The 23,786-nt window shown below is 34.3% G+C and overlaps 1 protein-coding gene across 3 annotated transcripts in view; it reads left to right on the forward strand.

Annotated features, from left to right (window-relative positions):
• The first annotated feature begins 5,456 nt into the window (after positions 1-5,456).
• Positions 5,457-23,786, forward strand: part of ND-B15 (NADH dehydrogenase (ubiquinone) B15 subunit) — a 47,420-nt gene continuing 29,090 nt past the window's right edge. Inside the window, exon 1 of one of the 3 annotated variants that reach the window (XM_089101784.1) lies at positions 5,457-5,549. The gene's annotated coding sequence lies outside the window, so the exon portion shown is untranslated. The remainder of the gene's footprint in view (positions 5,550-23,786) is intronic. The other 2 variants (XM_089101790.1, XM_089101794.1) reach the window with 2 other exon arrangements.

The raw sequence follows: 23,786 nt of genomic DNA on the forward strand, positions 1-23,786 counted from the left end.
TTACATTCAAATAGACAATGGTCAATTGTTTCATTATTCATATTAAAATGCCTGCAAAGAGGGGACAGGGGAATTGAGCCACTTGAATTAGAAAGCTTATAAGAGAATGCAAGGAAATTTAGTCCATTTGTTCCAGAGCGAATTATATGATAAATTTTAGAAAGATGCTTATTGGGAAAGGGGGAAAGGATAGGATTAATCTTATTAAAATTAATATCTGATAGCCTCCATCGGTAAATATCTCTAATTGGGATTGGTCTCCCACTTGGCTGGTCAATATTTATAGCATTTTTTGCTATTTCATCAACCTGATGATTACCACTTATGCCAGAGTGGCTAGGAATGTACTGAAAGTAAGTTTTTATGCCACTTGAAGCAAGATTATCAATAATACTGAGACAATGATAAGTGTCAATGTCCAACTTATATTGAGGAGCTGAGGCCAGCAACTCAAGGCTTGATAAAAAGTCGGAATAGATGATAATATTATTCGAATTTTCAATCAAAGGTTGGTTTTGCTTAAGGTGTTCTAATGCCATGATTATGGCATTTAACTCAGCAGACATTATAGATAAATTATTAAATAATCTCTCGCCCATTGCAATTTTCAGGTGAGGAAGGAAAACACCACCTGCAACCTTCTCATCCATTTTTGACCCATCAACAAATATTTGGAAGTGAGTTTTATAGGTAATTGTATTAAGTTCTGCAAATTTTTTCTGGACAAAAGCAATGGGGGTTAATTCTTTTTCCATTTTAAAAATTCAGTATTTATTATGGGATATGACCAATTCCATGGAGGTGATTGGGGGAAAGTAGGTGCAATAGACTTTGCTGGTACAGGGAACTTCTTTTGAATATTGGCATACTCATCTGCAATACCTCTATACATGGCTGGCTTTCTTAACCAATTATGTACTGTGTGTGAGCTATTTGATTCAATTTTTGTAAGATGTTTTATCGATAGAAAGCTACGTCTGTACCTTATTGTTGTTAATCCACTCTCCATAAGCAGAAACTTGGTGCTTGTGGGTTTCCTAAGACCAAATATGAGACGTTTTATATCATTTTGTGTTGTTTCAATTTTTTACATCTGGGTCTTTGCACATTCACAATAGAAAATGAGCCCATAGTCAATATGGGGTCTTATATGTGATTTATAAATATGGAGTAATGTTTCCTAATTACAAAAACAGGGTGTGGAAAGAAGTCTTTTTAGTATATTTGCTTTTCTATAACATTTTTTTATTGTGTTTGAAATGTGGAGGTGGAAATTAAGTTTTTGGTCAAGCATGAGACCTAGGTAATTAATATTATTATCTTCTGGAATAGTTGTTTTATTTAGAATTAGTTTTGCATTAACATGGTTTCGCTTCCGGTGAAATTGTATTATTTTTGACTTGGTGGGTGCAATGGGTAAATCTGAATGTTGAGAGAATTTTTCAAACTGGAAAAGTGACTTTTGCAGATTTGACTGTGCTATCTGAAAGGTGTTGCCAGATGACCATAGCACCAGATCATCAGCATATTGTAGATTCGTGTGGGGTAGGTTCATGTCCCAGAGATATAGGGCGAAAAGGAGGCAACTGAGGACTGCTCCCTGAGGTAGGCCTTTGGATATTGTCTTTTCGGGTGAAGAGGCTGAACCAACACAAACAATGAAACTTCGCACTTCTATGAAGGATTTAATGAAGGATACTAGCTTAGGAGGTACTCCAAGGTTTGCAAGTTTATTTAAAAGGATTTGGTGGTTCACATTGTCATAAGCTCCTTCAAAATCTAGGAAAGCTGCCACTAGGATATTATTTTTTGATAAAGATTCATTTATTGCATTTGTTAGCAAAATGAAAGCATCTGTTGAGGAGTGGTATTTCCTGAATCCAGTTTGAGTGTGTGGGATCATGTTATTTTTCTCAACAAACCAGAGGAGTCTGTGATAAATCATTTTCTCCATTATTTTCCCCATCACAGGTGTAATCATTATGGGCCTATAAGACACAGGGTTATCTTTTGGTTTATTTTTCTTTAGGATTGGTAGGAGGGACGAACATTTCCATATGTTGGGGAACCTAGAAGATGCCCAAGCGTGATTATAACAATTTAGCAGTTCTTGTTTGTATGAAGGTGTGAGATTCTTTATCCATGTAGGGTGTATATTGTCATAGCTACTGCTAGTTTTGGACCTAATATGATGTATTGCATTATTCAATTCCTGGATTGAAAATGGATTAGTTATGTACTCGGATCCTGGGCGTGGTTGGTAACTAGGGTTCATAGGAATTGTGGACAGCTTGCTTTGATTATTTGATATTTTATTAACTAAAAGAGTTGCAAATAGGTTAGCCTTTTCATTATCATTGTCATAATGGGTATTATTATGTATAAGCTCATACAGGAGTGGGTTGGGAGAAGTCTTTTTCCCACATATGTGGCTTATGAATTTATGTATAATTGGCTCATTTGTTTCTCTGGAGAGATTATTTGCAAAATTATTCCAGTATTTATATTTAGAATCTATTATAGTCCTTTTTAGATTAGATTCTGCTTGTAATTTTTTAAAATATGTAGTAGGTGTTGGTTTTTTTATGAATTCTGTCCTAGCTGCCTTTTTTATCCTCCAATTATTTAGGCACTCATTTGTCCACCATGCTTTAGGAATTTGTTTAGGGAATGTTTTCTTAGGTGTTGTCCTGAGGATAGCATGATTAGCTGTATTTATTAGTAAAGATGTCAATGCTTCAGCATGTGTGTCAACTGTTGTCTTAGAAATGCATGAACTTTGGGTGAAACTTGTAATTTCATCATTTAGCTTATTTTGGAAAATAGACCAATTTGCTTTAGTGTTGATATATTTGGATGTATGAGATAAAGTTTCAGCAGGTTCATTTAGGGAGCAAACTATAGCAAAGTGGTCTGTACATAGACTATCAATTTTATTTATGTAAATTTTGTTCAAAAAATTTAAAGACACAATTTGTAGGTCAATTGTGGAGAAATTGCCACTTTTGGGGTTGAAATAAGTATTCAGGTTTGGAGGGGTAGCAACAACTAATTCATTATTATTTGAAGTCATATGCTCAATAAATTTACCAGCTTTATTTGCTGGTTTATTCCCCCACAAAAGGCTGTGGGCATTGAAATCTCCACAAATAATGATATTTTTTAACATATTAGAATTATTTATATAATTAAAGAAATCCTTGGCATCTGTAGTTTGGCCATTAGGGTTATAAAAGCTTATTATGTAGTTTTTTAAATTATTCAGCAAAACACTTATACCAATTAAATCAACATCATTTTAAAAATCTGGAAAATTGATTCCACAAAATTTTATATTATTATTAAATAATAAATCTACACAACCTCATTTTCTCTCTGAAGATCTATCCTTTCTCAGGATAGTATATCCCAGAGACTTAATTTGTTGATTTTGGGTTAAATGAGTTTCTTGGAGGCAAGCAATATTAATTGAATTATTATTCATAAATGATGTTAGTTCATTTAGCTTAATTTCTGTGGGTGATCTTACATTCCAGTGGAGTATTGATAAATGTTGTGTTGTTGATTTATTCTTCATATGGATTTGTATCAATGTTCAGCTTTGTTAAGAGTAAAGCAAGAATGTTTTTTGCTTGAATGATCATATCATCTGGGATGTAAATTTTTGCCAATTCTGCAATAATTTTTGTTTTCTGTAGTTGATGTATGTTCATGGCCTGAACTGCATTACAGTTTAGAATGAATAAGCATATATTTGGGGATTGCATTTTTGGGAGTGCATCCTGTTTGTTGGTTAAAGGATTAATTCCTGGTAGTGTTTCTGGTTTGTTTCTTCTTGGGAGGGAGGGCCAGGCTGGCCTCATCTCACCGGACAAGGAGGCTTGTTGGCTTGGTGATTGCTTCTGATAGGGATTTGAGCTAGGGGGCTTAGAAGATGGTGTTTTATAGGGGGGGCTTGATGCATTGGGGGCATTTGACTTGGGGGTTTTGGTTGGTTTCATTACAGGCTTTATTTGGTATTGTTGGGCAGCATTTGCTTCCATTGCTGCAAAGGGGTATGGGATTGCCTTCTCTGTTGATATTTGGAGTGTTAGAGCTCTTTTCTTGTATGCAAGGCATAATGATTTATTTGAAGATTCATGTGGGCCTTTGCAATTGATGCATGTAGGCTGAGTGTTGTTGCAAGTTGTCAGCTCTTTAGGATGGAAAGATTTACAATTACTACACTCTTGGAGAATTTCATTGCATTTGTTTGTTGTGTGTCCCAGTTTTAAAACACTTCTGACACTGAATAGGCTTAGGTTTTTATTCCTTGTGTGGTTTGATTTGCCCAAATAGGAATAATTTGTCTGGGATATTAATTTTATCCTTCAGTTTGAATAAGAAGGATCTACTAGTTTTTAGGCCATTAGAGTTGGGTTTTCCAAGTTGGGTAACATCCTCAACTGGGATTGTGTTTCCAGCCCTATCTGAGAGGCCTTCTTTTAACTCCTGAGTAGACATCTCTGGGGGAACATTATAAACTACTATTTTTGTTGGTGATTGTTTTGGGTTCCAATTAGATGCAATAATTGGGGTATTCAAAAGGGATTTAAGGTTAATTATTGTATCTGCTGATTTCTGATCTTCTACAGCTATTAGTAGAGATCCATCACAGTTAATATTAAGAGAGAACACTGATTTTAGCAATTTAAAAATTGCAACTCTTATTGCAGAGATCATTTTTATTTCAAAGGGGGTAGTGGGAGTAATTTTAAGGTAAATTCCTAAGTTTTTGGAGGGAGGATCTTGGGCAGGGAGAGGGGAAATGCTTTTAATTGGGGAGATTTTTTTCCTTTTTTAGAACTTCTAGAGAGGACCTCTTGAAACCCATTATCATCATTTATGGTTACATTAGCCCCTACACTTATCATTGTCCTATTCTCCGAATTGGAGCTATCATTTGAACTTTGAGATAGTGTGCTTGACCAGCAAAGATGGGTATCTTTCACTATGGCACTTTCACTGGAACTTGATATGGGATCTGGGGGGACATTTTTTTTGGAGGACTTCTAAACATTGCCTATTGGAAAAAGCTTTAAACAGAGAAAAACAAAACTAAAGCAAGAAGGAAAAATGGAATGATATCAAACCGTCTGCACTATACTATGAGGAGGAGAACACCACAGTATAGCCCTGAGGATGAGTTGAGCAGGATTGGTTTGGTATAACTGCTGATTAGAAGCGATAATAATTCACAAGAAAATTTGTTTTAATTTTCTTATAGAGTCTTATAAGTTAATTTTCTTATAGAGTTTCTTACTGTCATGATAACAAAAATCTCTTCTTTTTCTTCCACTTTTGAAATAGTAGTTGTGAAATAAATTTAGTGTTTTTCGCCTACTTAGTGAGGGTTTACTGAAGATTCTGGCGATTTCAATTTGAAGATGTTGGCATCATACTATTGGCATCACTGTTGTATGTCTAATTATCGAAAATATCTACTTTTTTTTAATTGCAGCTCTAAGGCAGGTTTACCTGTTGCAGTATATTGATCCTGAAAATTGTTGGTAACAGCTCTGTTGTTTCTTTTGAGGGTAAAATCCTACTTTTGGGTATCTTGGAAAGGGGTTAGGCTAGGAAAATGAAACTTTCAGGGATGGGTCTACAGGCTAAAGTTTGTCCCGGGAAGGTATTTTGAAACACCTACCTCTACTCCTTCTCCCTCTAAAGGGTCCTGACCTTTGATGACCTTTAAAAATGTGTGTGTTATAAAAGTGAAACCTTGGAAAATAGATCTTCTGCTTAAATGAAGTACAACAAAATTGTTTTCAGCTTCACAACTTTGCTCCATCCCAACTTAGGCCTATAAGGTCTTAAAGATATCCAAGTCCATTTATTAAATTTTGAAAAAAAATTGATATGGTTTAAAATTCTAGGCTACTCAAATTATAGAAATTGCATTATCAGAACTAAAGCCAGAGAAAAACAAACTGATAACTGAAAATTAAAGTAAAATGTTATTTTATCAAAATTTCAATAGGTAAGACCTGTCATGTAGGCAAATTTTAGGACCCTCTAGCATGGGCGCCCATATGGGGGGGCAGGGGGGGCTCCCGCCCCCCTGGCTGAATGATGTTGCCTTATTTTTATATTTTTGTTCTGAGATTTCTATTATATAGCATTAAAAGTGCCAATTAGACGAGGTTTGCCCCCCCTGGAATTCAGCTTATGGGCGCCCATGCCCTCTAGAGAGAGAAGGTGTGGAGGCAAATGCTTCAACATACCTTCCCGGGACATACTTTAGCCTGTAGACCCATCCCTGAAAGTTTCATTTTCCTAAACTAACCTCTTTCCAAGATACCCAAAAGTAGCTAAAGTAACCTAGGCCTAGAGTTTTAGGTAAAGTTCTATGAAATCATATTATTGAGTTAGGAATAAAGTGAATACAGCATTTAATGCCTTTTTTTATGCTGATTACAAATATACTAAGCATTTCTATCAGAAATGAATTTCAGCCCCCCCCCCCCCGATATAGGCTATACCCAACCTAACCTAACCCTGAATTGGCCTATATAGGGGGGGGGGCTGAAATTCATTTCCGATAGAAATGCTTATTATATTAATAATCAGCATAAAAAAAGGCATTGAATGGTTTATTCACTTTAGTCCTAACTCAATAAAATGATTTCATAGAACTTTACCAAATTTTACCCTTTTGAGCTATTTTTGGACCTAACTAAGCTTAAGCTAGGATTTTCTAAATAAGTGCTCTCTGGACAAACTTTCTTTAACAGACTATTTAGAGAAAATAGATTGGTAATCTTACTGCAAAATGCTTTCTCTAAACTGGACATTATTGGTGCATCCAGGCCACTATATATAATTAGCAGTATGATCTTTCTCTATATCACCCATTATAAAAACCCAGATCAAGGTGCAAGTGCTCCAGAGAATGTATAAACATAAGTGTCATTAGATCTTTTCATGGGTAGACGAGTCAGATTTCTCTTGAACACAAAACTTGGCTTCAACGTTCAAATACTAAATTTTGAAGAAACTAATTTTAAATTAATTTATTCCAATACATATATGAAAATTGGTAATTAGTTGTGCAATGTTATTATTTGATGTTTTTGCGAATTAAAATTAGGTTTCAAAGTCTCAAGTTGGTTTCAAAGGCATTTTGAGAAAGTTTCTGCCAAAATACATGTTCCAGGGCAATTGGACAGCTGATGGCAGATCAAATAAGAGGAGCTGTTTGTATACACTGATAGCTAAAAATGTAAAATTTCTTATAGTTCCCCTTTAGAAAAAAGTTTTAGAAATATTATAGAAATTGTGCTGTAAAAGGTCTAAGATAATACAGACTCAGCAGTAAGAAATGCATTTTATTTATTTTCTGGTTAACAAACTGGAAGAATATTCTATAATAGGAGCTTTTCTAGCATAAAGCCCCATAAAATTTTGGATCTCCCACTAAAATGTGTGATGTCCTTCAATTTTCTGAAAACTCCCTAAGAATTTTATAAAAAACACTTCTTAACAGACGTTTGGTATTTTCTTGGATAGGGCTATTGTGGCAACTTTTACCACAGCAACCAATAATTAGAACCCAAGTCCTAAAATTGGTCTCAATCAGGAACCCTTATTGCTATCTAAATTCACAAAGTGCAAAGATTTTCAAACCAAGGTGTTTATTCTTTAAAGTTCAGGAAAGGTCTGCCCATTTCATACAAAAACATTGATTGGAAATGAAACTAGTCTTGTCTCGGCTCTCTGCCAAACAGGTAATTAGCCGTTTTCAAGTTTCACAGGAACTACAATCTGAGAAAATAAATATCACAATGTGAAAAAAAGTGGTGGATCCACAGGGGGGGGGGCGAGGGGGGCGCCCCCTAACGTAGTCTAAAGTAGTGTAATTTACCTAATTAATGCAAGTTTGCATTAATTAAACTTGCTCCTAATGCAATTTTATCAGATCAACCTATTTTGCACCCCCCCCCCCCCAAAAAAAAATCCTTGATCCATCCCTGAAACCATCACATCTATTCCACCAGTTATTAGAAGAAAAAACAATTCCTTATAAGTCCACTGTATATAAATAATAGATTAAGTCATAATTTGTATATAAATTAAGTCATACCTGTGAGATGGGACAGTTGCAAACCACTTGGCCAGCTCACCAATTTTTTTTCTGCTTTTGCAATTACAAATAATACAATTTCAAACCATCTCTCTTTGATTGACACATACAGTGATCCAGTGATACCAAGACTATCTATCTGACAAGACCAATTATTCATTCTTGGCATTTCATGAGATGTAAATTAGCATACATTAGAAGGGTTTAGTTATCAGATATGTTGCACCTGCTAACCCCAGAAAAAGCAGGATAAGCAAAGATAAAGTGACATCATTACAAAGATTCGTCCTATCGCTAGCAAGTGCGATTTAAGGTAATTTTTAAGGTAAAAGATAGAAAAAAAGGGTAAATATTTTATAATTTGTATTATTGAATTACAAATAAAGTGAACATAGGGTAAAGAACCAGTATCCAATTGAAAAAAATTATGTAAAATTAAAACCCTTACATCTTGTTGCCAAAGAGGGATTGGGAAGAATTGTATACATCAGAGAAAAGCTAAGAAACTAGGCTATACATCAATATGGTTATTACTCAGATTGTTTAAGATCAAACACTTAAGATCAAATTATTATTTTATTGACTTACCTACAAGGACCTCTTTAGAAATACCAATTATCTGATTTTGATATATATATATATATATATATATATATATATATATATATATATATATATATATATATATATATATATATATATATATATATATATATATATATATATATATATATATATATACATTTAAGTATTTCAGTTTTATTCACATATCAATAGAAGCCTGACTTTCTTTGAATTCTAAAAAGGTAACTTTTATTGTTTGATATTTAATCAATAAATCACAAATATTAAGTATAATTTTTTCTTTTCAATTGCTTCTCAAAACAGAGACCACATTTTTAATTTATGCTGACAAATTATTGGTGAAAACTTGACCAAGAGGGTGGAGTTCTTATTACTACCCTCACATTGCATCATGCTGTAGTAAAATAGAGGTGGTCCAAAAACTTATTGCTATTTTTCTGGAATGCCAAAGAAAAGTTGTCTTTCCCAAAAAGAGATCTTTTACCCTACCACTTGATGCCTTTTTTTATGCTCTGTACAAATATAATAATTGTTTTTCTTACAAAATTGGTATAAGTTTAGGACCACTCCAAGTCATAAGAAGATAGATTAAGAAAACAAGTCTTACTTCATAATATAGAAAATAATCCTAGATAACATTGGTGATTTTTTGGCAGTTCATATTATTGACTTACAAATAAAGGGAACATACCACTTTATGCCTTTTTGCATACTCTTTATGAATATGATAATCACTTCTATTGGAAATTCAAATTTACCCACCTCCACTCCTCTAATATACCCTGAATTGGAATATACCATGAATTGTCAATGGCAAAGTTTTGAATTGCAAAATTCAGCACTATTTTTTTTTATGGCATTTGAAAACTTGAAACAGTAGGAAAACGTTTTATATTTGAGTTGCGTTTTTATAAATGAGGTTGGGATTGTTATAAATAAGTATTTTTGGAATATGTTACTCTTGAACAACTTATTTATAAACTAGTTATATATTTTTAACAACTTTTCAATAACTTAACTAGTTTTGATAACTTCTTTATGTGGTAACAATTCAGGGTATATATTTGCACATTAGGGAGGTTGGGGTGGGTAAATTTGAATTTCCAATAGAAGTGATTATTATATTCATAAAGAGCACAAAAAAAGGCATTGAGTGGTATGTTCACTTTATTTCTAAGTCAACAATATGAACTGCCAAAAATTTACCAACATATTGTCCAGGGGGAGAACCTTTATCCTCAGTTCTTTCTCTTTTTTTCCTCCTTTTTCTAACTTTGCAAAAAAAAATTATGAAAAAAAACAAACTTTTGTTACATGTTATTTCTGTTGTCAAGTTTTTGCAAAATGATATGCCATCCTATAATTTTTTTTTTGTACATGGTATTCGTCCTGGCTGTTTGTAATTTCATATATTTTTTTTTATGATGTGCTGTAAGTGGATTAAATAATGCCATCAATAATGCGGAGTGGTTGTAGGTACAGATGATTGCCATCTATAAGAAAATTTTTTAGGATGGCATATTATTCAGCACAAATTTGAAAACAGACAAAAAATGTATCAAAAGCAGGGCTGATTTCATGTTTGTTTTGCAAATTTTGAAAGAGAAGGAAAAAAAAAGAAAACAAGTGAGGATAAAGGTTCTCCCCCTAGAAAATATGTTATCTAGGATTATTTTCCATATTATGAAGTAAGAATTGTTTTCTTACTCTGTCTCCTTATGACCTGGAGTGCTCCTAAATTTATATGGTACCACAAGTTCAAATTTAAGCCCTTATTGAACCCATTAAATGGTAAAAAAAAATTTAGTTTTTGGGTATAAAAAAGGACTTAAAACCTTGGTTTCAAACTCACTATTTGATTATAAATCCATTTTTTAAAAGTTATATAACCCACAAAATTGATTTATCACAATTAAATCATAGGCAGCACAATCGCACTGCCTAAGTAAAGAACAATGTTATTATTTTTTTTTTCTTCCATACGAGGGCACTTTGTATCAAAGGAGCTGTCATAGAAACTTGAAAAAGGGCTCATTCGATTGGAAATTGAAACAGCTAGTATCCTTTTTAATAGTCAAAGTGATTGGAAGGCAACTAACACCCCTTCCATGCCCAACATTTCCTCAAACACGTCCAATCAAAATTTTGAGATAGCCATATTCTTTAGCATAGTTGATTTCCAGATAGAAATTTTGTTTTAGAGGACACTCCCTCACAACCCTGAGGGCAAGGGTTTTAAGTTATGCCCTGCGGGTATATAAGAACAATGTTGGCACAATGTATTATTTATTATTATTTTCCTTTAGACCAGGGCCGTTTGTATTGAAGAAGTTGTTGTAGAAACTTCAAAAAGGGCTCATTCATTTGGAAATTGGAGTGGCCTGTGCCCTTTTTAATAGTTGAAAGTGATTAGAAGGCAAATAACATCCCTTCCATGCCCACAATTTCCCTAAACACATCCAATCAAAATTTTGAGACAGCCATTTTGTTCAGCATAGTTTATTTCCAGATAGAAATTATTCTTTTGAGGAGGACACTCCCCCACAGCCCTCAGGGTAAGGATTGTAAGTTATGCCCTGGGGGCATATAAGGTTTTTATAGAAAGCTTATCATAGAAACTTCAAAAAAGGCTCATTTGATTTGAAATTAAAAGGGCTAGTGCCCTCTTTGATAGTCAAAAGTGATTTGAGAGCAACTAAACCCCCCCCCCCTCATGCCCACACTTTCCCCAAACACATCCAATCAAAATTTTGAGATAGCCAATTTGTTCAACATGGTTGAAAGTTTTGGAAATTAGGTTGTTGAGGATGACAACCCCCTCCCAGCCCTCAGGGCAAGGGTTGTAAGTTATGCCCTGGGGGCATATAAGATTTATATAGAAAGTTGGTGTAGAAATTTCAAAAAGGGCTCAATTGATTGGAAATTGAAATTGCCCTTTTTAGTAGTCAGAAGTGAGTGGGGAGTAATTAACCCCCCTCTCACGCCCACCATTTCCCCAAACACATTCAATCAAAGTTTAGAGATAGCCATTTTGTTTGATGTAGTTGAAAGTTCTGGATATTATGTATTTTAGGACGACAAACCCCCCAAACCCCCCAGGGTTTTCTTCTTCCATACCAGGGCATTTTGTATCAAAGGAGTTGGATAATTTCTGAATTATTTTGGAGTTAGATAAGCAACATGTATCCAAAGTGGCTAATTAACCAGACTTTTTCAAAAAGAAGAAAAAGCTTTCTAGAAAAACGCCCACCAGTTCCCAGAACATATCCAATTAAAATTTTGAGATAGCTATTTTGTTCAACATAGTACAAAGTTCTGGAAATTAGGTCTTTGAGGATGACACCCCCCCCCCCGCCAGCCCTGAGCGCAAGGTTTGTAAGTTATGCCCTGGGGGCATATAAGGTTTTTATTGAAAGCGTTGTCATAGAAAATTCAAAAGGGCTCATTTGATTAGAAATGGAAAGGGCTAATGCATTTTTTAATAGTTGAAAGTTATTGGAGAGCAACTAACACCCCTCTCACGCCCACCATTTCCCCAAACACATCCAATCAAAATTTTGAGATAGCCGTTTTGTTTAACATAGTTGAAAGTTCTGGAAATTAGGTCTTAGAGGATGACAACCACCCTAACAGCCCTTAGGGTAAGGGTTGTAATTTATACCCTGGGGGCACATAATGTTTTCATAGAAAGTGTTGTTGTAGAAACTCAAAAAGAGCTCATGCAATTGGAAATTGAAAGGCCTAGTGCCCTTTTTAATAGTCGAAAGTGATTGGAAGGCTTGACATTTTTATAGTAAAGATTGATGTGGGTATAATGTATAATTTTTTGTTTATTGTTGTTTAGACCAGGGCACTTCGTATCAAAGGAGTTGTCATAGGAACTTCAAAAAGGGCTCATTCAATTGAAAATAGAAAGGGTTAGTGCCCGTTTTAGCAGTCGAAAGTGGTTAGAGGGCAACTAATCCCACACCCACCATCCTATTTACCTATTATGTTTAAAAACGAAATGTTGCCTTAAGACTAAATCAAAATGCACTGTGTTAATGCTAATTCTCAATAAGGCATCTCAGCAGTATCCCAAGAATGACTGAGGGTATTATGTTCAAACTTTTGGGGCTACTTCTGCTCTTGAAATTTAACCAAATCAAGGTAGCGTAAGTGTATCCAAGCTATCAAAGGAAGTAAACAGATTTTTTTGTGAATGGTATCAAGTTTTCCATTTCAGGTCAACTAGAAGAGGCATGAAACTAAATTAAACACTACTATTTGTGTCCAGATTTTTAAAAGAGTGTATGCTGTTAAAAATTGCTGAAAAATTTTTCTATAGCATACAAATAGCAGGCCAAACTATAAAGTCTTAAAAAAACGAAAAGATTTAAAGTATTATTATCTTTTTCCCTGAAAAGATTACGTCAATATAAAACGAACATAAATTAATTTAAAAACTTTTTCCACAAAATAAGTTTTTCAAAGAAAAGTGAAGAACTGCATTAAACAAAAAAAGAGCAAAAATAAAATCAAATAATCTACCAAGCATGAAACTACAACAAATCAGCATCAATAAATAAATGAAACCCAAAACAAACAGAAATTACAATAAATAGCCAAGTCAAACTCAAAACGAGCAGAAATTAACATAAGTTGGGATCAAAACCCCTATGCCCTCCCATGGCCAGAACATAATTTGCACTTTACTGAAAAAAATACAAATGAATGCGCATAGTCAGTTTATTATACATATACTGATATTTAGTAATCAAAATTTTAACATTATTTGATTTATTAAAGTTATAAAAGTAAAACATCAATATTCGGAAGTGATTGGAGGGCAGCAAAACCCCCTCTCACGCCCACCATTTCGCTAAACACATCCAATTAAATTTTTGAGACAGTAATTTTCTTCAACATAGTTGAAAGTTCTGGAAATTAGGTCTTTGAGGAAGACAACCCCCCCCCCCCCCCCACCAGTCCTCAGTGCAAGGGTTGTCAGTTATGCCCTGGGGGAATATAATATTTTTATTGAAATTGTTGTTGTAGAAACTTCAAAAGAGCTCATTCAATTGGAAATTGAAAGGGCTTAGTGCCTCTTTTTAATAGTTGAAAGTGATTGGACAGTAACTAACGCCCCTCTCACGCCCACCATTTCCCCAAACACATCCAATCAAAATTTTGAGATAGCAATTTCGTTTAACGTAGTTGAAAGTTCTGGAAATTAGGTCTTTGAGGATGACAACCCCCTCACAGCCCTCAGGGCAAGGGTTGTAATTTATGCCCTGAGGGAATATAAGATTTCTATTGAAAGCATTGTCGTAGAAACTTCAAAACGGCTGATTTGATTGGAAATTGAAAGGGCTAGTGCCTTTTTTAATAGTTGAAAGTTATTGGAGAGCAACTAACGCCCCTCTCACACCCACAATTTCTTCAGACACATCCAATCCATTTTTTTAGATAGCCATTTTGTTTAATGTAGTTGAAAGTTCTGGAAATTACGTCTTTGAGGATAACAACCCCCTCACAGCCCTCAGGGCAAGGGTTGTAATTTATGCCCTGGGGGCATATAAGGTGTTTATAGAAAGCGTTGTCGTAGAAACTCAAAAAGGGCTCATTTGATTTGAAATTGAAAGGGCTAGTGCCCTTTTTAATAGTCGAAAGTGTTTGGAAGGCTTGATATTTTTATAGTAAAGATTGATGTGGGTATAATGTATTATTATTAGTGTTATTATTATTATTTTATTTACCATTATTTTATTATTTTATTATTTTATTTATTATTTAATATTATTATTAGTTATTATTATTATTATTTACCATGGCACTTCGTATCAAAGAAGCTGTCTTAGGAACTTCGAAAAGGGCTCATTCGGTTGAAAATAGAAAGGGATAATGCCCTTTTTAATATTCGAAAGTGATTGGAGGGTAACTAATGGTAATTCCCAATAAGGCATCTTAGCAGTATCCCAAGAATGACTGAGGGTATTATGTTCAAGCTTTCGGGGCTAGTTCTGCTCTGAAAATTTAACAAAATCAAAATAGAGTAAGTGTATCCAAGCTATCAAAGAAAGTAAACAGATTTTTTTGCAAATGGTATCAAGTGTTCTATTTCAGGTCAACTAGAGGAGGTATGAAACTAAATTAAACACTACTAAATGTGTCCAGATTTTTAAAAGAGTGTATGTTGTTAAAAATTGCCGAAAATTTTTCTCCAGCTTACAAATAACAAATCAAACTATAAAGTCTTAAAAAAAACGAAAAGATTTAAAGAATTATTTTCTTTTTCTCTGAAAAGGCAATTTCAATATAAAACAGAAAGAAATTAATTAAAAAAAATTTTCCACAAAATAAGTTTTTCAGAGAAAAGTAAAGAACTCCATTAAACCAAAAATCAGCAAAAATAAAAATCAAATAATCTACCAAATGTGAAACTACCACAAATCAGCATCGATAAATAAATGAAACCCAAAACGAACAGAAATTACAATAAATAACCAAGTCAAACTCAAAACGAGCAGAAATTAACATGAGTAAGGCTCAAAACCACTGTGCCATTCCAAGGACAGACCAGAATTTGAACTTTACTGAAAAAAAAAATACAAATGAATGTGCATTAGCAGTTTAATATACATATACTGATATTTAGTAATCAAAACGTTAATATTATTTGATTTACTAAAGTTATAAAAGAAAAAATTAATTTCAGTAAAGTGCAAGTTATGTTCTGGCCTTGGGAAGGCATAGGGGTTTTGAGCCCTACTCATGTGAATTTCTGCTCTGATTACCAATTATACCAGAGTGACTATGAATATACTGAAGATAAGTTCTTATGCCACTTGAAGCAAGATTATCTATAATACTAAAACAATGATAAGTGTCAATATCCAACCTATACTGAGGAGCTGAAGACAGCAACTCAAGGCTTGACAAAGAGTCAGAATAAACTATAATATTGTTTGAATTAGCAATCAAGGATTGGTTTTTCATAAGGTGTTCTAATGACATGATTATGGCATTTAACTCAGCAGATATTCTAGATACATTATTATACACTCTCTCACCCTTTGCAATATCCAGATGAGGAAGGAAAGCACCACTTGCTACCTTTTCATTCAGTTTGGACCCATCAACAAAAATCAGAAAAAGGTTTTTGTAAGTAATTGTATTAAGTTCAGCGAATTTTTTCTGGATGAAAGCAATGGGGGTTTATTGTTTAGTCCACTTTGAGAAATCAGTATTTATTATTGGAATTGGCCAATTCCATGGAGTGGAATCGGGGAAAGTAGGTGCAATAGACTTTGCGGGTACAGGGAACTTCTTCTGAATATTGGCATACTTATCTGCAATGCCTCTATACATGGCTGAATTTCTTAACCAATTATGTAGGGTGTGTGAGCTATTTGATTCAATTTTTGTAAGATGTTTTATCAAGAGAAAGCTACGTCTCTCCCTTATTGTTGATAATCCACTCTCCATAAGCAGAAACTTGGTGCTTGTGGGTTTCCTAAGACCAAATATGAGACGTATTATATCATTTTGTGTTGTTTCAATTTTTTGCATGGAGTAAGGTTTTCTCCTTACAGCCCCAGGGTGTGGAAAGAAGTCTTTTTAGTATATTTGTTTTTCTATAGCATTTTTTTATTGTGTTTGAAATGTGGATGTGGAAATTAAGTTTTTGGTCAAGCATGAGACCTAGGTAATTAATATGATTATCTTCTGGAATAGTTGTTTTATTTAGAGTTAGTTTTGGATTAACATGATTTCACTTTTGGTGAAATTGAATTATTTTTGACTTGATGGGTGCAATGGGTAAATCTGAATATTGAGAAAAATTTTCAAATTGGAAAAGTGACTTTTGCAGTTTGACTGTGCAATCTCAAAGGTGTTGCCAGATGACCATAGTGCCAGATCATCAGCATATTGTAGATTTTTGTGGGGGAGGTTCCTGTCCTAGAGATATAGGGCAAAGAGGAGGCAGCTGACGACTGCTCCCTGAGGGAGGCCTTTGGTTATTGTCTTTTGGGGTGAAGAGGCTGAACCTACACAAACAATAAAACTTCGCAATTCTATAAAAGATTTTTATAAAAGATACTAGCTTGGGGGGTAGTCCAAGGTTTGCAAGTTTAGTTAAAAGAATTTGGTGGTTTACATTGTCATATGCCCCTTCAAAATCTAGGAAAGCTCCAACTAGGACATGAAAATGATTCATTCATTGCATTTGTTAACAATATGAAAGCATCTGTTGAGGAATGGTGTTTCCTGAAACCAGTTTGAGTGTGAGGGATCATATTATTATTTTCAACAAACCAGAGGAGTCGATAATAGATCATTTTCTCCATTGTTTTACCCATCCCAGGAGTAATCATTATAGGCCTATAAGACTCAGGGTTATTTTTGGGTTTATTTTCTTTAGGATGGGTAGGAGGGACGAACATTTCCAGATATTGGGGAACATAGATGAAGCCCAAGCATTATTGTAATAATTTAGAATTATAACATATATATGAATCTAACAATTTACTTGTTCTTTCTTCTATTTAACAGCAGGCGGGCTTTTCAGTAATGCTATTTAGCCCTTTTCCTTTTGATTCACTCTGGGGGCTACAGAGCTACTGGCGTGATTGCTTCATATTTATTAGATATTTTCAGATATCTTTCAGTAGATCTTTCGACTCTAGGAGTTCAAATATAAGATGATAGATGTCGATTTCTATGCTCTGTGTGCAGGTATAGTTGGATAGGCTCTTGTCTGATAGTGAGATTTTGTGGTTTTTGAAGCATTTTAGCAGTTTACAAAGCAAGGTATGTTGTGCAGACATCAGCATATTACATTCAAATAGGCAATGTTCAATTGTTTCATTATTCACATTACAATGCGTGCAAAGACGGCACAGGGGGAATTAACCCCTTGAATTAGGAAACTTATATGAGAATGCAAGAAAATTTAGTCCATTTGTTCCAGAAAGAATTCTATGATAAATTTGAGAAAAAATACTTATTGGGAAAAGGGGAAAGGATAGGATTAATCTTATTAAAATTAATATCTGATAGTCTCCATTGGTAAATATCTCTAATCGGGATTGGTCTCCCACTTGGCTGGTCAATATTTATAGCATTTTTGGCTATTTCATCAACCTGATGATTACCACTTATACCAGAGTGGCTAGGAATATACTGAAAATAAGTTCTTATGCCACTTGAAGCAAGATTATCTAAAATACTGAGACAATGATAAGTGTCAATGTCCAACTTATACTGAAGAGCTGAGGCCAGCAACTCAAGGCTTGATAAAGAGTCAGAATATACTATAATATTATTTGAATTAGCAAACAAAGGTTGGTTTTCCATAAGGTGTTCTAATGCCATGATTATGGCATTTAACTCAGCAGACATTATAGATAAATTATTATATAATCTCTCACTACTTGCTATTTTCAGGTGAGAAAGAGAAGCACCGCTTCCTATCTTCTCATTCATTTTTGACCCATCAACAAATGCTTGAAAGTAATTTTTATTAGTAACTGTATTAAGTTCAGCAAATTTTTTCTGGACAAAAGCTCTGGGGGTTAAATCTTCAGTCCACTTTGAAAAATGAATATTAATTTTGGGAATTGACCAATTTCACGGTTGGGAGTGGGGGAAACTAGGTGCAATAGACTTTGCTGGTATGGGGACCTTCTTCTGAATATTGGCATACTCATCTGCCATGCGTCTATACATGGCTGGATTTCTTAACCAATTATGTAGGGTGTGTGAGCTATTTGATTCAATTTTTGTAAGATGTTTTGTCAAGAGAAAGCTACGTCTCTCTGTTATTGTTGTTAATCCACTCTCCATAAGCAGAAACTTGGTGCTTGGGGGTTTCCTAAGACCAAATATGAGACGTATTATATCATTTCGTGTTGTTTCAATTTTTGCATCTGGGTCTTTGCACATGCACCATAGACGATGAGCCCATAGTCAATATGGGGTCTTATATGTGAGATATATTCATCCCAAGGGTGTGGAAAGACGTCTTTTTAGCATAATTGTTTTTCTATAGCATTTTTTTATTGAGTTTGAAATGTGGGTATAAAAATTTAAGTTCTTGATCGAGCATTAAACCTATGTAAGTAATATCATTGTCATATGGAATAGTTGTTCCATTTAGAGTTAGTTTTGCATTACCATGGTTTCGCTTTCGGTGAAATTGGATTATTTTTGACTTGGAGGGGATCCCCAATCCCCTCCATGGAATTGGTCATTTCCCATAATAAATACTGAATTTTCAAAATGGAATAAAGATTTAACCCCCATTGTTTTTGTCCAGAAAAAATTTGCAGAACTTAATACAATTACCTATAAAAATCACTTCCAAATATTTGTTGATGGGTCAAAAACGAATGAGAAGGTTGCAATTGGTGTTTTCATTCCTCACCTGAAAATTGCAATGGGTGAAAGATTATTTAATAATTTATCTATAATGTGTGCGAGTTAAATGCCATAATCATGGCATTAGAACACTTTAAGCAAAACCAACCTTTGATTGCAAATTCGAATAATATTATCATCTATTCCGACTCTTTATCAAGCCTTGAGTTGCTGGCCTCAGCTCCAAAATATAAGTTGGACATTGACACTTATCATTGTCTCAGTATTATTGATAATCTTGCTTCAAGTGGCATAAAAACTTATTTTCAGTATATTCCTAGCCACTCTGGCATAACTGGTAATCATCAGGTTGATGAAATAGCTAAAAATGCTATAATTATTGACCAGCCAAGTGGGAGACCAATCCCAATTAGAGATATTTTCCGATGGAGGCTATCAGATATTAATTTTAATAAGATTAATCCTATCATTTCCCCCTTTCCCAATAAGTATCTTTCTAAAATCTATCATAGAATTCGTTCTGGAACAAATGGACTAAATTTCCTTGCATTCTCATATAAGCTTTCTAATTCAAGTGGTTCAATTCCCCTGTCCCCTCTTTGCAGGCATTGTAATATGACTAATGAAACAATTGACCATTGCCTATTTGAATGTAATATGCTGACGTCTGCACAACATACCTTGCTTTGTAAACTGTTAAAATACTTCAAACACCACAAAATCTCACTATCAGCCAAGAGCTTAGCCAACTATACATGCACACAGAGCACAGAAATCGATATCTATCATCTTATATTTGAACTGCTTGAGTCAAAAGATCTACTGAAAGATATCTGAGAATATCTAATAAATAAGAGACAACCAAGACAGTAGCTCTGTAGCCCACAGTGTAGCTCCAGTGATAAACCTTACATAAATAATCACATAAAAATATTAATCCGCACAAAAATAAGCTTATTTAAGAGGGGTAATTTAGCTGAAGCAAATAAGTTAAGAAAGGAATTAAAAAGTCAAATTAGAAAAGCTGCCCGAGCCTATTATAAAAATAAAATTAAATACTTGCGCCATGATAAACCAAAGAACTGGTACTCTGAAATTAAAAAACTTACCGGCAAGAGTCAAGAACAACTAATTTTTAATATAAATGAACCTCCAAAGACCACAGCTAATAACCTCAATAAGTTTTTGGCTTCTATTGTCCAGAGTCTCCCACCACTATCTTATGAATTTGATGTTGCAAAAAAAATTTAAAAACTAAAACGATCAAGCATTTGCCCTTTAGATATTCCCGTTCCTCTGATTAAAGCTTTCAGTGATTACCTCTCAAAACCCCTATCCACCCTGTTCAATGAAATTACCGAATCTGGACAGTTCCCTCAATATTGGAAACAAGGCTTTATTACCCCAATCAAAAAGAAAAATGGAAAGCCTGGCTTTGATGGCATTCGTCCTATTACCCTCACCTCGATTTTTTCAAAATTGTATGAAAGTTTTCTTGCAGACTGGCTTAAGATGAAAGTCCTCCCCCTCATTGATCTTGGACAGTTTGGTAATCTCAAATCCACGTCAACCTCTCATTACCTGATCCATCTTGTTGATACCATGGGTAAATTACTTGAAAAACCTAACACTTGGCTTAATCTAATTTCTATTGATCTTCAAAATGCTTTTGATTTGATTAACCACAATTTACTCATAGATAAACTTATAAATGAATTCCACATTGAAACTTTCCTTGTTAAGCTCGTTGCCTCTTTTCTTTCTAATAGATCTCAAGCAGTTAAATATCTAAATTGTTTCTCAGATCACCTCTCCATATTTAATGGCATTCCTCGGGGGACTATTCTAGGCCCTCTCCTTTTTTCTCTTATGATTAACAGCCTTTCAACCCTTTATGACAATAGATGGAAATTTGTTGATGACTTGACAGTTTTAGAGATATGTCATAAAAACATCTTTAGCAACCCAATGGGAATACTCCAAGATATTGCCTGTGAGGCCTCTTCCCTTGACATGAGAGTTAACCCTTCTAAATCCGCAATAATCTCAGTAAGTTTCCTTAAATCTCCTCCCCTTTTTCTTGATCCTATTCCTCCTGAAACCTCTATCACATCTCTTAAACTCCTTGGTGTTACAATTTCTTCTAATTTGAAATGGGATGCCCATATAAATAATATCCTACGACAAGCAAACTCCTCGCTTTCCTTCCTTAAACTTTTAAATAAATTCAGTTGCCCCCAATCACATTTACTACAAGTATACATTTCTTTTGTGCATCCCATATTAGAGTATACTTGTCCTGTGTGGCACCCTGGCCTCTCTAATGAAGTAACACAAGAAATTGAAAATGTCCAAAAGAGAGCTCTAAGAATTATTTTTAAAGAGGGCAAGATACCGTATTTGTATTTGTTAAATATTTCAAACCTGGAGACCCTCGAGAGACAAAGAGATGATTTTTGCCTCCATTTTGGTAAGTTTGCACTTTTGAACCCCCGTAATGCGAGCCTTTTCCCTGAATATCATGTAACTGATAGAAATCGTCCTACACGAACTATGTCACAGCCTATTCCCACCTTATCTCCCATTCTCTGTACTTCCTCGTGGTATAACAAATCTTTTATCCCTTTTTCTACCGATTTAATAAATAGTGGTTAATTTGTACATAAATTTTGTCGTTTCTCTTATATAATAAAAGAAACAGCTCGGTTTTCTCTATACTCTTTTTTTATTCCCTATCCCCTTTTTATGTTGTTTTTTAAACATTTGTTAATGTGTATATTATTTATTTTTTTTCAGTTTGACTTGTTTTTATCTTATTAACTAGTTGCCATTTTGAAGTTTTTTAATATAAGTGACAAAGGAACCATAAAGCATTCTGATATTTGATTATTTATTTATTTTAATTTTATTTTATTTTTATTTTTTTTTTCATTGGTTGCCAATCTTTAAATTGTTGTGCTTTTGTTATGAGTTTCTTGCTTGTTTGTTTTTTTATGGACTTCGAAATTCGAATTCGGCCCTTCAGGGCTTGTGATAGTAATTTCTCGAAATAAATATCTTATCTTATCTCACAGAGTGAAGCAAAAAGAAGAGGGCTAAATAGTACCAACTGAATAGCCCGCCTGCTGTGAATTAGAAGAAGAAGACTTGGTAGGTGCAATGGGTAAATCTGAATGTTGAGAGAATTTTTTAAATTTGAAAAGTGACTTTTGCAGATTTGACTGTGCTATCTCAAAGGTGTTGCCAGATGACCGAAGCACCAGATCATCAGATTATTTTACATTTGTGTGGATGAGACTCATTTCCCAGAGACATAGGGCAAAGTGGAGGCAACAGATGACTGCTCCCTGAGGTGGGCTTTTGGCTGTTGTCTTTTGGGGTAAAGAGGCTGAACCAACACAAACAATGAAACTTCGCATTTCTATGAAGGATTTTATAAAAGATACTAGCTTGGGGGGTAGTCCAAGGTTTGCAAGTTTGTTTAAAAGGATTTGGTGGTTCAAATTGTCATATGTCCCTTCAAAATCTAGGAAAGCTGCAACTAGGACATTATTATTTGAGAATGATTCATTTATTGCATTTGTTAGCAAAATGAAAGCATCTGTTGAGGAGTGGTGTTTCCTGAATCCAGTTTGAGTGTGAGGGATCATATTATTTTTTTCAACAAACCAGAGGAGTCGGTAATAGGTCATTTTCTCCATTATTTTCCCCATCACAGGAGTAATCATTATGGGCCTATAGGACTTAGGGTTATCTTTGGGTTTATTTTTCTTTAGGATTGGTAGGAGGGACGAACATTTCCATATATTGGGGAACATAGATGATGCCAAACCGGGACTATAACAATTTAGCAGTTCCTGACTGCATGATAGGGTCAGTTTCATTATCCATGTAGGGTGCATATTGTAATAGCTACCACTAGTTTTAGTTCTAACACGATGTTTTTCATTATTCGTTTCCTGGACTGAGAATAGATTAGTTATGTACTTGGATCCTGGGCGTGGTTGGTAACTCGGGTTCAAAGGAATTGGGGATATTTTTCTTCGATTATGTGATGTTAGCTTATTAACAAAAAGAGTTGCAAATAGCTTAGCTTTTTCATTATCATTGTCATAATGGGTATTATTATGTATAAGCTCATACAGGAATGGGTTGGGGGAAGTCTTTTTCCCACAGATGTGGCTTATAATTTCATGTATAATTGGCTCATGTGTTTCTCTGGAGAGATTATTTGCCAAATTATTCCAGTAATTATATTTAGCATCTATTATAGTCCTTTTTAAATTAGATTCTGCTTGTAACTTTTTTAAATATGTAGTAGGTGATGGTTTTTTTATGAATGCTCTCCTAGCTTCCTTTTTTGTTCTCCATTTATTTTGGCACTCATTTGTCCACCATGCTTTAGGAATGTGTTTAGGGAAGGTTTTCTTGGGTGTTGTCCTGGGGATAGCATGATTAACTGTATTTATTAGTAAAGATGTCAAGACTTCAGCATTCGTGTCAACTGTTGTGTTTGAAATGCATGAATTTTGGGTGAAACTTGTAATTTCATCATTTAGTTTATTTTGGAACATAGACCAATTTGCTTTAGTGTTGATATATTTGGAGGTATGTGATAGAGTTTCAGCAGGTTCATTTAGGGAGCAAACTATAGCAAAGTGGTCAGTACATAGACTATCAATTTTATTTATATAAATTTTATTCAAAATGTTTA

Source organism: Artemia sp. Qi Xiang Cuo, chromosome 2, assembly GCF_049724085.1.
Source record: "Artemia sp. Qi Xiang Cuo chromosome 2, ASM4972408v1, whole genome shotgun sequence".
Taxonomy (NCBI): Eukaryota; Metazoa; Arthropoda; class Branchiopoda; order Anostraca; family Artemiidae; genus Artemia; species Artemia sp. Qi Xiang Cuo.